General features: G+C 37.2%; 1 pseudogene across 1 annotated transcript; it reads right to left on the bottom strand.

The window, feature by feature from the left end:
* Positions 1-325: 325 nt before the first annotated feature.
* LOC309825058 (GTP-binding protein Di-Ras3-like) lies at positions 326-887 on the bottom strand (annotated as a pseudogene). The gene has a single exon. The product of its transcript is annotated as a GTP-binding protein Di-Ras3-like (transcript).
* Positions 888-14,536: the final 13,649 nt, after the last annotated feature.

The following is a 14,536-nucleotide window of genomic DNA, read 5'->3' as shown; positions in this document are numbered from 1 at the left end:
CAATGTCCATATTTTAACAATTCGAGTCCTCTTGCCTGGGAAAAAGAAAAGTTACTAACTCACAAGGGACATTTATTGACATCTAATTGTTACAACCCAAAGGACAGCACAAAAGTCAGTCATGTACAGGTGACACAGCACAATGGGGTCTGTCCATGTTTTCGGCACCCTGAAGGAGAAGCGGGTCGGGCTCCTTAAGGCTCAGGGTTCACATGATGATGCACTTGACCACCAGCTTCTCCGTTGTCTTGGGGATCTGGGATTTCTTTTAGGGAGGCTGGGCACCGGTGGCAGTGGCGGGCTTCTTCTCGAAGTTTATCAGCATCTAGAACAGCGCCTGCACATTGATATTCATCTTGGCGGAGGTCTCCAAGAAGGCACAATTCCACTCCGACGCGTAGGCAGCACCTTCCTTCTCGCTCACCTCCCGGTGGCTCTCATCGCACTTGTTGCCCACCAGGATGATGGTGCACTTTTGCGGGCTGTTGCCTTTGAGTTGACGGATCAGCTCATAGAGGGGCTTCAGCTCCTCCAGGGTTTGCTTCTTGGTGACGGAGTAGACCAGGATGAAGGCGTGACCCTGGCAATGGCGAGTCGCCTGGTAGCGGCGGCCGCTGGTGGTGTGCATTGCGCCCGCCTTGTGGCTGCATCCCAGCGCCTGGAGGTGGGTATCTTCGATGGTCGGCAGATACATACGCCTCACGGAAGTTGCCGCGCACGCACCTCTGCACCAGCGCGCTCTTGCCCACGCCGGTCGAGCCGACCACCACCACGCGGAAATCTCTGCTTCTCCTCTGGGGCAGGCAGGTACGGATGAAGGTCAAGGTAGGCAGAGGCCGCAACCGCTTTATCAGCCGTTCCTTGAGGCCAAAGCAGGAGCTGCCCATTGTCGGGTATTGGCGGGGAGATGCGTGCACACCTTCTCTGGCACTTGGCCAGCAGTGAGGGAAACCTCATAAAGAAAGGAGGACACCAGATAAAACTCCAGCAGCCCCTAGCCCACACATATCCTGCAGTATTTTCTCTTTTCTCCATCCAAGGCTGATCTGTGTATTTATTTTTAAAGAAGGGTAATCTGAGATATAAATATAGAAAATCTCTAATAAGGTTTATTTTTAAATAAATGTAATTTAAGGTGTATTTATATGTTTTTTCGGATACATTTATGTTTTCATATATATACATATGCATACACATATGCATATATACAGACATATGTAAACATATTAAAATTTTATGAACTGCAAATTACATTGCTTTTCTAGGAAGCCACAATAACTTGTTTCTTAAGTAAAAAAATGTTTTATTTTTCTTTAAGGAGGTTATATGTGTCCAATGAAGTAATTCTAGTATTAGGTAGAATCAGGGATCTAGAGTCTTTACAAATCAGATGAATTTTAGTTTTAGATTTACCTGTTACCTGGAACATCTAGAGAAAAATCAATTAATGCCTTAAATTTCCAACTTTTTAACGGTAACAAAATGTTAGCTATTTATCAGTTCTCTGTGATATGACTTTGAGGACAGTGACAGTGACAGCAGTCCTATCTTTTAGTAATTAAAGAAAAAAAGGATAAAATATCACTTGTTGAAGGAACAGATGTTTGCAATCCATTAACATCCGTTAATTCACTGTAGAATCAGAAATGTATAATAAAACTAATCCTAGGCCAAATTATGAAGCTGGGTATTACTACAATCAGCAGTTCTCAAAATTCCCCTATGTAGTCCTTTTCACAGAGATTCCTGATGCCTTTCCTAGTTCCCCACCTCTGTCTTCCCCATTTATTCAGTTAATTCAATCACTATAAAAAGGCATGTATAAGACAATATCTCTACATTTTCTAGGATGTTTTCAGCTTAAAGTAACAGAAAAGAGAACTGAAAGTGGCCTAATCAACAAGGACATTTATTATTTCACATAACAAAATGTCCAAAGGGATGTCACCTCCAAATTTCATTGGTCATCTCATTCATTGGTCTTCCCATTCATTGGTCATTAGCAATCTAAGATCTGTCTTGTGCTGTCCACCAAAATAATTTTAGTGGTAAAATCAAATTATAAAATATATTTATTTACACATATTTTATATCTTGCTATACAATTAAGGAAATCATATTTCAATCAAATATGCAAGGATGTAATTCTTTCTCACTTTTCTTTGGTCTAAATGCTTCTCACTGTCAAGAAATATTCCAAGATAGATGATGGGAAGCAGCAGATTTAACAAATGTTAATTGGTGATTCTATGATGCTAGATACTAATTATACCTATTTTTGCTGTGTTGAGACAGGATAGAGGTGCTGACGGAGTTGGGGAATTGTAGGATGGTGGGCAGCACCAAAACTGGAAGAACTCTGACATTTATCCCTACAAAATATGTCCAGTAAAGGGTATTTTAAGGGGGTAGTTTTGCAGTCAACTCTAATAAGAAAGAGAAAATCAGAAAGTGGTGAGAATGTGGTCATGATATGGAGTTCTTATTTCTTAGCAAGGTCAGGCACAAGTATCTGGAAACCTTGGTTAGAAAAATGCATTGAAAATGTCATGCAGTATATGTTGGACTCCTCACATGAGCAACCTACTTTCCTGGATCATAATTAAATACTCCAGAGTGTAAAACTCATATGGAATCAGAAAAGACCCCCAATAGCCAAAGCAATCTTGAGAAGGAAGAACAAAGCTGTAGGCATCACACTTCCTGATTTCAAACCATATTACAAAGCTTTGGTAGTCAAAACAGTATGATGTTGGAATAAAAACAGGCACATAAATCAATGGAACAGAATAGAGAGCCCAGAAATAAACTCACACATATATGGTCAATTAATTTTCAACAAAGGCACCAAGAATATAAAATGGGAAAAGGATAATCTCTTCATTAAATGGTGTTGGGAAAACTGGATATTCACATGTAAAAGAATGAAACTGGACCTTACATCATATACAAAAATCAAGTCAAAATGGATTAAAGACTTGGACATGAGACCAAAAACCATAAAACTCCTAAGAAAAAACATAGGGAAAAACCTCCTTGACATTAGTCTTGGCAGTGACTTTTTGGATCTGACAGCAAAAACAAAGGCAACAAAAGCAAAATTAACAAGTGGTACTATACCAACCAAAATGCTTCTGTACAGCAAAGGAAACCATTAACAAAATGAAAAGGCAACCTATGGAAAGAGAAAAAATATTTGCAAACCACAAATCTGATAAGGGATTAATATTTCAAATTATACAAGGAATTCATACAACTCAGTAGCAAAAAACAAACAACTCAGTTTAGAAGTGGGCAAAGGACTTAAATTAGGCAGTTTTCCAAAGAAGACATACAAATGGCCAACAGGATTTTTGGTGACTTTGAAGCTCGGGAGATCCTGGCCCAGCTGAGGACATCAGATCCCATTGTCCTCCCAGCCCTTTGTCCCCCACCCCCCAAGCCCCTTAATAAAATGGTTTGATCCAAAAACAAAACAAAAAGCAAATGGGCAGCTGGTGCTCAACATCACTAACCATCAGGGAAATGCAAATAAAAACTACAGTGAGATATCACCTCACACCTGTTAGGATGTGTATTATCAAAATGACAAGAGATAACAAATGCTGGCGAGGATATGGAGAAGAGGGAACCCTGTGCCCTGTTAGTGGGAATGTAAATTGGTGCAGCCACTATGGAAAACAGAATGGAGGTTCCTCAAGAAATTAAAAACAGAACTACCATATGATCCAGCAATCCCACTTCTGGGTGTATATCCAAAGGAAATAAAATAATTATCTGAAGAGGTATCTTTACTCCTATGTTCATTGCAGCATTATTCACTATATCCAAGGTTTTGAAACAACCTAAGCTATTGACAGATGAATAAAGAAAATATAGATGCCATTATATATATATATAATAGAATATTATTCAGCTTTATAAAAGGAGGCAATCCTGTTATTTGTGATAACATGGATGAAGTAAACCTGGAGGATATCATGCTAATTGAAATAAGCCAGACAGAGAAAGACAAATACTTCATTCTATCACTTATATGGGGAATCTAAAAGAAAGAGAGAGTGAGAAAGACAGAAAGAAAGAATGAAAGAAAAAGGAAGGGAGGGAGGGAGGAAGAGAGGAAGGAAGGAAGCAAGGAAGGAAGGAAGCAAGGGAGGAAGGAAGGAGGGAAGGAAGGGACAAACTCATAGAAACAAAGAGCAGAATAATGGTTGCCAGGGGCTGGGAGCAGTGCGGGGAAGGTGGAGTGGTTGGTAAAAGATACAAACTCTCAGTTATAAGATGAATAAGGCCTGAGAATCTAATGTATAACATGGTGATTGTCATTGATAGCACTGTATTGTATAATTGAAATTCCCTGAAAGAAGAATTTACGTTTTCTCACCAAAAAAAAAAACAAAAAACACCCAGATAAGTAGATATGTGAGGCGATGGATATATTAAGTTTTTATGGGATTTCTTTCACAATGTATACATATATCAAATAGTCACATTACACACTTTGAAGATATTGCAATTGCAATTTTATTTGTCAGTTTTACCTCAATAAAGCTAGAAAAAATACTCCACAGTAAACCAAACCTGGAATGTCCACTGAGCTCTCTTGACAAGCTCTGTCAAGGAATGTAGATATCCAGATAGTTATTCTTCTGATTGATAATGGAAATGTTTATTTTTATTTGTGTTTCTGACAATCAACTTTCTACTTTGTAAACCACTTTACTTATTTGGCTCTATCTGCCTGTGGATATTCATTCCTCCAGCCAGCCACAAAGGAACAACTATGCATGAATACATTTCTATGTTGAAAAATTACATTATTTGCTAAAAATGCTGCTTTCAGACACATCAAGAAAAGAAAAAAGTGAATTGGAAGACATTAGTAAACCTTTAAGTCAACAATTTAATGTGATAAATCCATTGAGAAGCCATTGGATCATGTATAAATAAAGGTGACAGAGGAGAAAAGTAAATATGACAAGATGAACAAAGAAAGAAAGGTTTAGCATAGAGAATTTTGTTAGCAAGCTCTTCTTTTAAGACATCTTAAAATGCTTAATGGCCTTGACCTGCATCAGTACCTTGGCTCTACTTTTCTGTTCCTTTCTCATGTCTATGTACAATCCATGCTTTTTCTTCTGTTTACATATCTAGTGCTATGGCATGGAAAGGAATCTTCTCCAGGGGCCAAAGAACTACTGTGGTTCACAGTAGACCTTGATTCTGCTTCTAGCTCCTCTATTCATACCGGAGATATTATTCCAATGCTGATTCAGATTTCTCTTAATGCAGTGAAGCTAAAATGTTTCAAACATCATAGTGCTATTGCTGTTTTTGGTTAACAGTGCTAATAGTTGTGCAGGTAATGCTACTGTATTGTGTCATCTCCTTATAGTGTAGTTTGTTAAAAGTTGGAGTTCAACCTGAGATATGTCCATGGCTTTAGTTTCTCCAATAAGATTTAAACAGAAGGACCTCATTATACACCAGTCTCATTTCTAAGACCAATTCACATCATGGAGTCTGAGGGCTATTATATGGGAGGCTCCATGTTATTAGTAGACCATTTATCACTGGGGTAAAAGTAATTACGAGGCATCTTACTAATCCTTCCAACATTTATGAGATATTTGTTGTGAGTTATTAGCAATGAACAATGAATAAATGAGCTTTTGACAAAAACATGAAAAACCTTCCAACTTTTGTCTCTTTCTTCTAACATCTTGAGGTTTTGCTGTCACTGGCTGATGTGGAGGTAACCTATTTACACAGAATCAAACTTGTTGACATTTAAGTGTTAAAAAAAACACGATCTAAGCAGTAGAAAGAATATAGGAATGACATTCACAGATATTTCCAGCTGTCAACAAGTCAGGTTTCTTACTAACTGTAAGCCCTTGAAGTATTATGTTCTTTGGACAGAGTGAGAAATACTGTTACTTCAGGTGTTTTTTGTTTTTATTTTTTTTGTATCCATATAGTTGTCTGTACTAATTAGCAAAATATCATGAGTCTTTCTACTTCTCCCATCTCTGATGTGCCTGATTCTCCTTTTAAACAATAGCAGAAAAGAATTTCTCATGCATTTGGCAGAAAAATGGAATAGACTGATCATTCACACAAAACCAAGGAAGGATACCACCATCCCATAAGAAAGAATTTAATTAAAGATATATTTTTAGTAAGTAGGTAAGTAGTAGCACGAACTGTAAAATATTCTTAAATATAACCATGGGAACAAAAAATTAAACAGGAGCACCACATTCCTTTTATCTTCTTGAAGAAAATGTAACTTCTCATGTGAACATTGAATGAAGAAACCCTCACTGTAGAACACCCACCTTATGTAAGTGACCACTCTGTTACTGGGATGGGTGGGACTGTATCTCTCCATCTCCTTGCTTCTCCTTTTCTAAGATGATTTAAAGGCAAAAAAGGCAAGACGTGCAGAGGAGTTAATACCACATCCCTCTTTCTTCTAAGTACTAACTTTACTGAGAAAGAGGTTCCCTACCCTATCCATTTAATTATCATTGTGGGAAGGGATGCAATTACTTGCTAAAAAGAAAATTGTACAATATAGTGATTAAGCATATTGAGCTAACCAGCCCAATCTCTGGTCTTAGCTCCACCACTTACTAATTGTATAACCTTGGCAAATTTGTTGATTTTCTGTTGCCTCAGTTTTCACATCTGTAAAATGAGGGTTATAAAAGCACCTACTCTGTGGTTCTTGTGGGGATTAAATGTATTAATATGTAAAGCACTAAGAAAAATGTCTGGTGCATACTAATCACGATTTTGCGTACTACTCCTGCTATTCCTTTCTTGTCCTTGTCTCACCCTTCTAACTGCTTCAAATAATTTTGGAAGGTGTCAACTTCCAGATTTTTGAAGAAGTTAATCAATGGTGTGATTGTGTGTCACCCTGGAAACTCGAAAGAGATAGGTTTAAGACCAGAGATACATTATATTGTTTTATGGAGGATTTAGCACTTTGAGGATGCCTGTGATTGGAGGACTTCTGAGTAATTCCCGACACTCCAAATCTCTCTTTTACTATCTATTGGAGTATGAGTTACCTATGCACATGCTAATATGTGCATGGTGCAGTAAATTTCTCCAAAACTTAGCAACTTAAAACACCATTTTTTAAATCTTTCAATTTCTGTGGGCATAGCTTAGCTGGGTGCTTCTGAGTCAAGCTCCCTAATGAATCTATAGCCTGTTAGCAGGCCTGTGGTCTCATCTGAAGGCATGACCGGGGAGGGATCTACTTCTTAGCTCACTTACATGGTCAGCTACAATTTCTCAAGGCAATCCTTTGGAAAGACCTATGTGTAAGTACCCAAGGCTTTCTGACAACCACATTCACTTTATAGGTCAAAGTAAAGAAGTTCCAATTGAATATTAGGCTTTTATGTTCTTCAGGCCATTCTATGACTGAAATTTGTCCTGTGATAATTCACACTGACTGGCACTCATGAGGGAACTGACTGGTTAGTCTGTCTTCATTCTTCCTCTCATCTTTCTTCCTCATCTACTTCCCTCAAGCACCAAATTTATCTCACTATGCACAGCAACTAAACAATCTCCAGTGGTTATTTCCATTCTGACCACTGCATAACCCAATTCATTAATATGCTCTGTAAGATCAGAAGATCTTGTATTTAATAGAACTCTCCCGTGCTGGAAAACCATTATTGTTTTAAATAGCACTTATTTTTCTTTCCAGTATGTTCAAATTTACTTAAGATTTTTAAATTCTTGTTAGGTTTTACCTTTGGGATTTCTGTGGTTCTAGAGCTGAGAAAGTTGGGTGTGAGCTGATTCAGTTTTTAATTGTTATAAAGAGTTTTAACTAAGCTGCCTGTCCCCTGTCTGTTTACAATGTTGTGGAGCTGCAAACATAAGGTTTCTTAAGTTTTTATTTTTGCAAAATGTTCTTGTCAATTTCATGTCTCCAAAACACTTAAAATGTGAACAACTGAGTTTATATCAGACACATGATTTTGAAGACAAGTAGGATGAACAAGAATTAAAGAGAATTTCCTGATATTTTGTCATATTCTCTGGGCTCATTTAGTTATATATGTGTAGGTACTCTCAGCCTTTGTTGTTCTTTTTATCCTAACCATTGTCCTTTGTGGCTAAAGTTGTAATTTTTGTCAACTTCTCTCTTTTAATTAATTTATTGTTTCGTTAAGTTTAAAATATATAGTGTCTCTTTCAGTACTGTAATTGCAAATTGGAAATTACAGTAAGAGAGTTTAACTCATTCTGCTCAAGACTTACATAACTCTACCCTACATTTAATAAATGTTTTGAGGCAATATTTCTTTGTTTGGAAATTTTTACATTACATTAAATATCCTACATATTTCAAATAACATTAATCATTACACTGCTTTTCTGAGTGCTTTTCTGAGCATAGAGATTAATGTAAACTTTTATTTTCAGCTTTTTTAACTATCCATACTACTTTTTAAATTTATAAAGTCAAATAGATTTTATAATTCTTTTAAAAATAGCAATAATGAACTAAATTCGACTTCCATTGTTGACACTGAACTTAATTCAAATACTGAAAATATTTTTAAATTCAAAAGGAAAAAATAAGAGCAAAGGGCAGGGTAATGTACTAAATTACCTGAGAGGAAAAAAAAATTGGGGGGGAATTCGTGTTCACACTAACCATTTGAAAATCAGGACAAAAATGATGGCCTGAGCTTTTTGCCAGACAGTGTCTTCTTCAGAAAATGTTAATAACATTCCATTTTTAAAGTAATTTTTTCTTTTGACAGTCACTGAGCTGTACACTTAGATGGTAACCTTTAGATGCCATCAAGGAAATGTTGAGCAAGTTCTAGGTTTAATAAGAAAAAAAGATTATTATTGACACCTTTCATTCTATTTCAACCCAAAACATGGAGTAGGATTTCCATTCAGTGAAGTTCTTTCTTTACTCATCGATTTTTTTCCCCCCACTTGAAACACACCTCACTCAATGCTCCTGGATACTTTCTGGGAGCAGTGCAGAAAGGTTGGCTAGCAATAGGGTAATGTTTCTTGGATGAGGCTTATAACCCATTTTTGTGTTTTCCTACTCATGGCCACAGGAAGACTGAGAATAAATATGCTGACCTAGAAGAAAAATTGAATTTAGCATCATAAGGTAATCTACCAAAACTCACTGCCCAGAAAGTAGTGTGATCAGAATTTCAAGCCCCAGGTGACTTTTTGGTATACAGCGGCCAATATCATGAGCTGATTATATGCACACGTATCAACTTAGAGAGTTATTGGCAGACACCGGAATAGCTCACAGATTTGAAACAAGAGGACCTTAGGGACTGTAATGGAGGATGGGCCACTGCTAGAATCCTCTCCTCAGATGTCTCCTATTCCTTCTGTTTCTGCTCCTCTCTGGGTGCTAGTGTAGTGGTCACTGGCGTCTCTAGAGTCACATCTTAATAGTTCTCTAACCTGAGAGAAAGAAGAAACTTTTCACTGCCGTCTCCAACATGAGCAACTTTGGAAGGACACAGAATGATACTATAAGTAATAGTAGTTTATTTCAGGCACTGTGCTAAGAACTTTACACTCTACAAAACTCCTAAGAGCAAGTTATTTTTATCTCCATAAATTTTTAACAAAAAAGAAAACAGGCTTAGAGAGGTCAGGGAACTTGCTCAAGGTCCAATCGTCAGGAGGTGGTTGTGCTGCTTTTCCCAATTAAGGTAGTGTGACAAAAGAAACCCTCCCTCTAATAATTACTCCATATATACTGTTACCTATTGGCCTGACTTGGGTCTCATGCCCATCAGTGAACGAACTGCTGTGGCTAGGATGATGTTATCCTACTGGTTCAGCCTGGGTCTAGTGCCCAGACCTACAGTCAGGGGACTGAATTCTGTTACAGAAATTAACAGAAGACCACCTCAAGACTTTCCTGAGACTATACCTGCAGTGAATAGGGGAGCTGACTAGGAACCTAGCTCTGCCAGAGCCCAGACTCTTCCCTTACCTATTCAACTTCATAATAATACTGTGTATTGCTATCTCATTCTACAGATGAGAAAATCAACATGGTGAAGTCAAAATATATCCAAATTAATGTGGCCAGAAATAGGGGGAAAGAAAACTTGATGGTAGCTCTGTCTGTTCTTTGATCCAGTGTTTTGTCCACCCAGCTATTCAGCTCCATGGTGGTAGGTTATGGAGTGTTTTCATTATACTTATTTCTAAAGAGAGTTGGTCCAAAGCCCCTCGCCATGCAGAGAGGTGGAAAAGTACAAGGTACAGTGGTAAAGTCAACTGTGTCTGTAGTTTCTGTATTAGTTTGATAGGGCTGCTGTAACAAAGTACCACAAAGTGGGTGTCTTAAACAACAGAAATTTATTGTATCATAGTTTTGGAGGCTGGAAGTCTGAGCTTAAGGCGTAAATCAGCAGAGCTGGTTTCTTCTGAAGGCTGTGAGGGAGACTCTGTTCTATGCCTCTTTCCTAGCTCCTGGTGGTCTGATCTTTGGCATTCTTCGGCTTGTAGATGCATTCCCCTGATCTCTGCCTTCACGTTCACATGATGTTTTCTCTGTGTGGGTGTATCTTTGTGTGCATGTATGTGTCCCAGTTTCCCCCTTTTATAAGCACACCGGTCATATTGGATGGGGGGTGTGGTCCACTCTATCCCAATATGACCTCAACTTAATCAACTACAGCTACTACAACCCTATGTCTAGAAAGGTCATATTTTGAGGTACTGAGGGGCTAGGACTTCAACGTATGAATTTTTTGGGGGGGAGCGACACAATTCAACCTGTAGAGTTTCTCTGGTAAGAAAGAAACTAAAGGAAACATACATAGCTTTTCTACTAAGGAAGACTTTCATTGGCCTTTTTATTTAAGCTAAAGAAAGAAACAGTTAGAAAACTAGCCTCAGTGGGTAGTCTGGAGGAAAGTTAGGAAAATGGGGTGGGATGAAAGAAGAGAGGGATAGTCAATAAAGCGTATGGAAAGTAACAAAAGCATACTGAGGTGGCCAAGGGCATCCTTTTGAAAAGCTTTGAATCAACTAGTTATTAATTGGTTCTGATCCAAAATGCCATTGAGATTGTAGAAAGTAGGTGGTATAGCCAAAGCAACAGGTGTGAGAAGTCAACTTTGGCCTCATTATTGAAGATTAATCATTGAAGGAGGTGGTAAAAACATTAGGAGAAAGAGAAGAAGCCAGAGATCAAAGATTAGAATGCAGAGTCATTCTTGAATTCATCAGAAGGGTTAGCATCATTATGAATAACATCTTTGGAGCTACTTTTGTTCAACAAACCACTTCTGAATATTTAAAATGCAATTAGTGATTTAGTTTTTCGATATGCATTTCCTGGAAGCCAATTGGATCTAATAAGCTCTGCCCCAAAACATTTTCTTTAGAATTTATAACTAATGATGATCCATATAATGTAAACTGAAGCCTCATTACTCATGGGGTTCTTAAATGAGCTAATATATGCAACACGCTTAGAATAGTGCCTGACACATAGCAATGATACGCAAGTGTTTACTAGTATTATTAGGTGACTTTTAAAAAATTAATTTATTTATTCATTTATTTTTGGCTGCGTTGGGTCTTTGTTGCTGCGCGTGGGTTTTCTCCAGTTGCAGCGAGTGGGGGCTACTCTTTGTTGTGGTGCACGGGCTTCTCCTTGCAGTGGCTTCTCTTGTTGGGAAGCATGGGCTCTAGGCATGCGGGCTTCAGTAGTTGTGGCTCGCAGGCTCTAGAGCGCAGGCTCAGTAGTTGTGGCGCGCGGGCTTACTTGCTCTGCGGCATGTAGGATCTTCCCAGTCCAGGGCCCGAACTCGTGTACCCTGCATTGGCAGGCAGATTCTTAACAACTGCGCCACCAGGGAAGTCCCTGTTAGGTGACTTTTAATCCCTCGTAGGATGAGGGAAATAGAACAAGGTGTAAATGGGCTAGAATAGGTTTGCTAGAGCTCCTGCCACATTAATGAATTTACTTTCAGATGCTCCTCTGATTGTCACTGAGATAGTGTAGTGTTGAAAAAAAATCTCCATATAATGTATAAAAAATAAAAAGAAACAGTCTTTATGCTCTCTATTCATTCATTCATTCAACATACAATTGACAAATTAGATGCTTAGTATTTTTAGCCTTCTAAAACTATTTAGTAGTGAATCACTAAAAGTTATCAAAAAACAACAAAAAATCTAATGGCATAAAACATTAGTTTGAAATGTTTTGGTAATTGAAAAGATAAAATAAAGATAAAATATTGATAATTTTAATTGATATGAATTTTGAATAGACAATTTTGTATCTTGGTCAATTACCATGAGAAAGCATATTAAATAATTTTGTAATATCTAAGCTTAAGCCAATGTACTATTGTGATATAATGTATATCACATATAGGTATATGTAAGTTCTTAGGGCTGTACTGTAATTCATAAGGAGGTTGCAAATGAAGTATAAGGCACGTTTCCTGTTATTGATATTAATCACTTTTAGCATTCTTGTGTAATGATTTTACTGGAAGTTTTATATCAAGCCTCAAATACTCATTTGTATAATTTTAGTATAATTCTGTTTTTAGTATAATTTTAGTATAATTTTGTGTTCTTTGTCCATCTTAGGTGCTCAGTGAATATTGTTAATATTGCTACGTTTGTTTTTTATGTAGTTATAGATCTCTACAGTTTAACCATTAATGTGTATATTTTAAAGACATCTTTAAAAGGCTGTGTACCAAGGCATCCAACACTTATAAAGTCATACCCACAAGAATTATTACTAAATCTATGTTACATTTCTCTGCCTCTTTATACCCGATTTTATATGGTGGCCTCTATAAGTGTCCAAAACTAATATTGAGATCCTGCAGTAGTTTTCCGCATGGCTATACATTGGAATCACCTGAGATGCTTAAATTTTTCTACTATGAACGGGGTCAATCTCAGACCAAATTGAGTCAGAATCTCTGACAAACAGCCCTATTCATTGGCATGTTTAGCAGTTTTGTGGGTGATCCTAATGTGTAACTAGGTTGAAAATCTCATAAATATTATCCTGCTTTTAAGAGTAAATAATGTATAATATGAAAGACGTGAACATTCAAAGATAAGGTGGCTTACTTATGTGAGGGATACATTTTGGCAAAATTTTTTACTTTCCGTACTTTAGGCATATATGGCAACAAAGCAGTTCTTTGGTACAGTGGGGAATATAGGAAGTCATAAAACTAATGAACCTACAATCAAGTCAAAGAAAAATGTATCAACCAGCACAAAAGTATAAATTCTTAGGCCAATTTGCTCTTCCACTGCCATTTGTGCTCTCTCTCTCTCTCTCTCTCCTCTCTCTCCCTTTCTCTTTCTCTATTTGACTCTGACTTTTGCTACCACAGCAAGAAAAACTGAATCTGATATTCTGTTCTTTTTGCTAGTGCTAACCAGTATTAACACGGACATTATGACCTGATGATGGGGAGTGTTACTTCCCTGCCACTGGAAGAAAGCCAAGCGAGAACACATTAAAATAATGTACATTAATTAATCACTTTTATTTTTTCATTGAAAACTTGCATACTTTTATATGTTTGAATATATGTCTTAAAAGTTAGCTACAAAGTACTGTTTGGGTTTTTATTTATTTGAGCTTATATTTTCTTTACTAGTGCAATACAGTGGACTTTTCTTCCATTTTTTTACTGGCAGCTTTTTAAAAAATATATCTTTTTGACTGAATAATATGTTTTTAACAGCTTTTGGTTCAGGCCTTAAAAAAGTTAATACCTAGGCAAAAATCAGTTAAAGTAAACGTTGCTTTGAAAACACCTTTATCTACAAAGTAGAGTGCACATGGCTTCATGTACATATAAAATAGTGGTTTGGGGATAATTTCTATGGAATATATGTATATTTCAGCATTATTTTAAATGCTCTCAAGACTGAGGGTATAGCAGGAGAAAAAGCAGGTGGAATCCCCTACACATTTAAAAATTGTTTTCCTCCTTCCTTCCTTAGCATCGATTTCTAAATTAATGTGAACTACATGAGTTTATGAGAAAACGCCTTAGTATTCTAATTTCCTTAATTGCATGTGTAAACACAGGAGCAAAGTGGATGGAAAACTAGCCACTGTAATACTCTTACTGCAAAAAAATACAGAAGTGTTATCTCATTTTCCTTGATTTCATAAGTTAGTACTTAAAGGTGTCAGCAAAACCCGTGTCACTAAAGTATATACTTAGAATGTTAAATGGCCAAGAAGAAGGCTTGTACTTACTCAGTTAAAAGTCTGGGTGATATTTTTAGTCAATATATTTTTTTCTAGCATCTTGAAAGCAAAGCTTTTCTCGGCTGCCAAGGTCCATCTGCTTGTTAGTTCATTAATAGAAACTGTCCCTAATAGCATAAAGCTAATAGAACCATGAAGTGGAAATGCAAACAGCCCCTGTAATTCTAACTTAGAACAACACCATGCTCTCTGACTAGACAGGAAGAACTCTATTAAATA

This window comes from Grampus griseus (genome assembly GCF_964374135.1).
Source record: "Grampus griseus genome assembly, chromosome: 7".
Lineage (NCBI taxonomy): Eukaryota > Metazoa > Chordata > Mammalia > Artiodactyla > Delphinidae > Grampus > Grampus griseus.
Note: the sequence above shows the minus strand (reverse complement) of the source record. Positions and strands in the feature narration are given on the sequence as shown.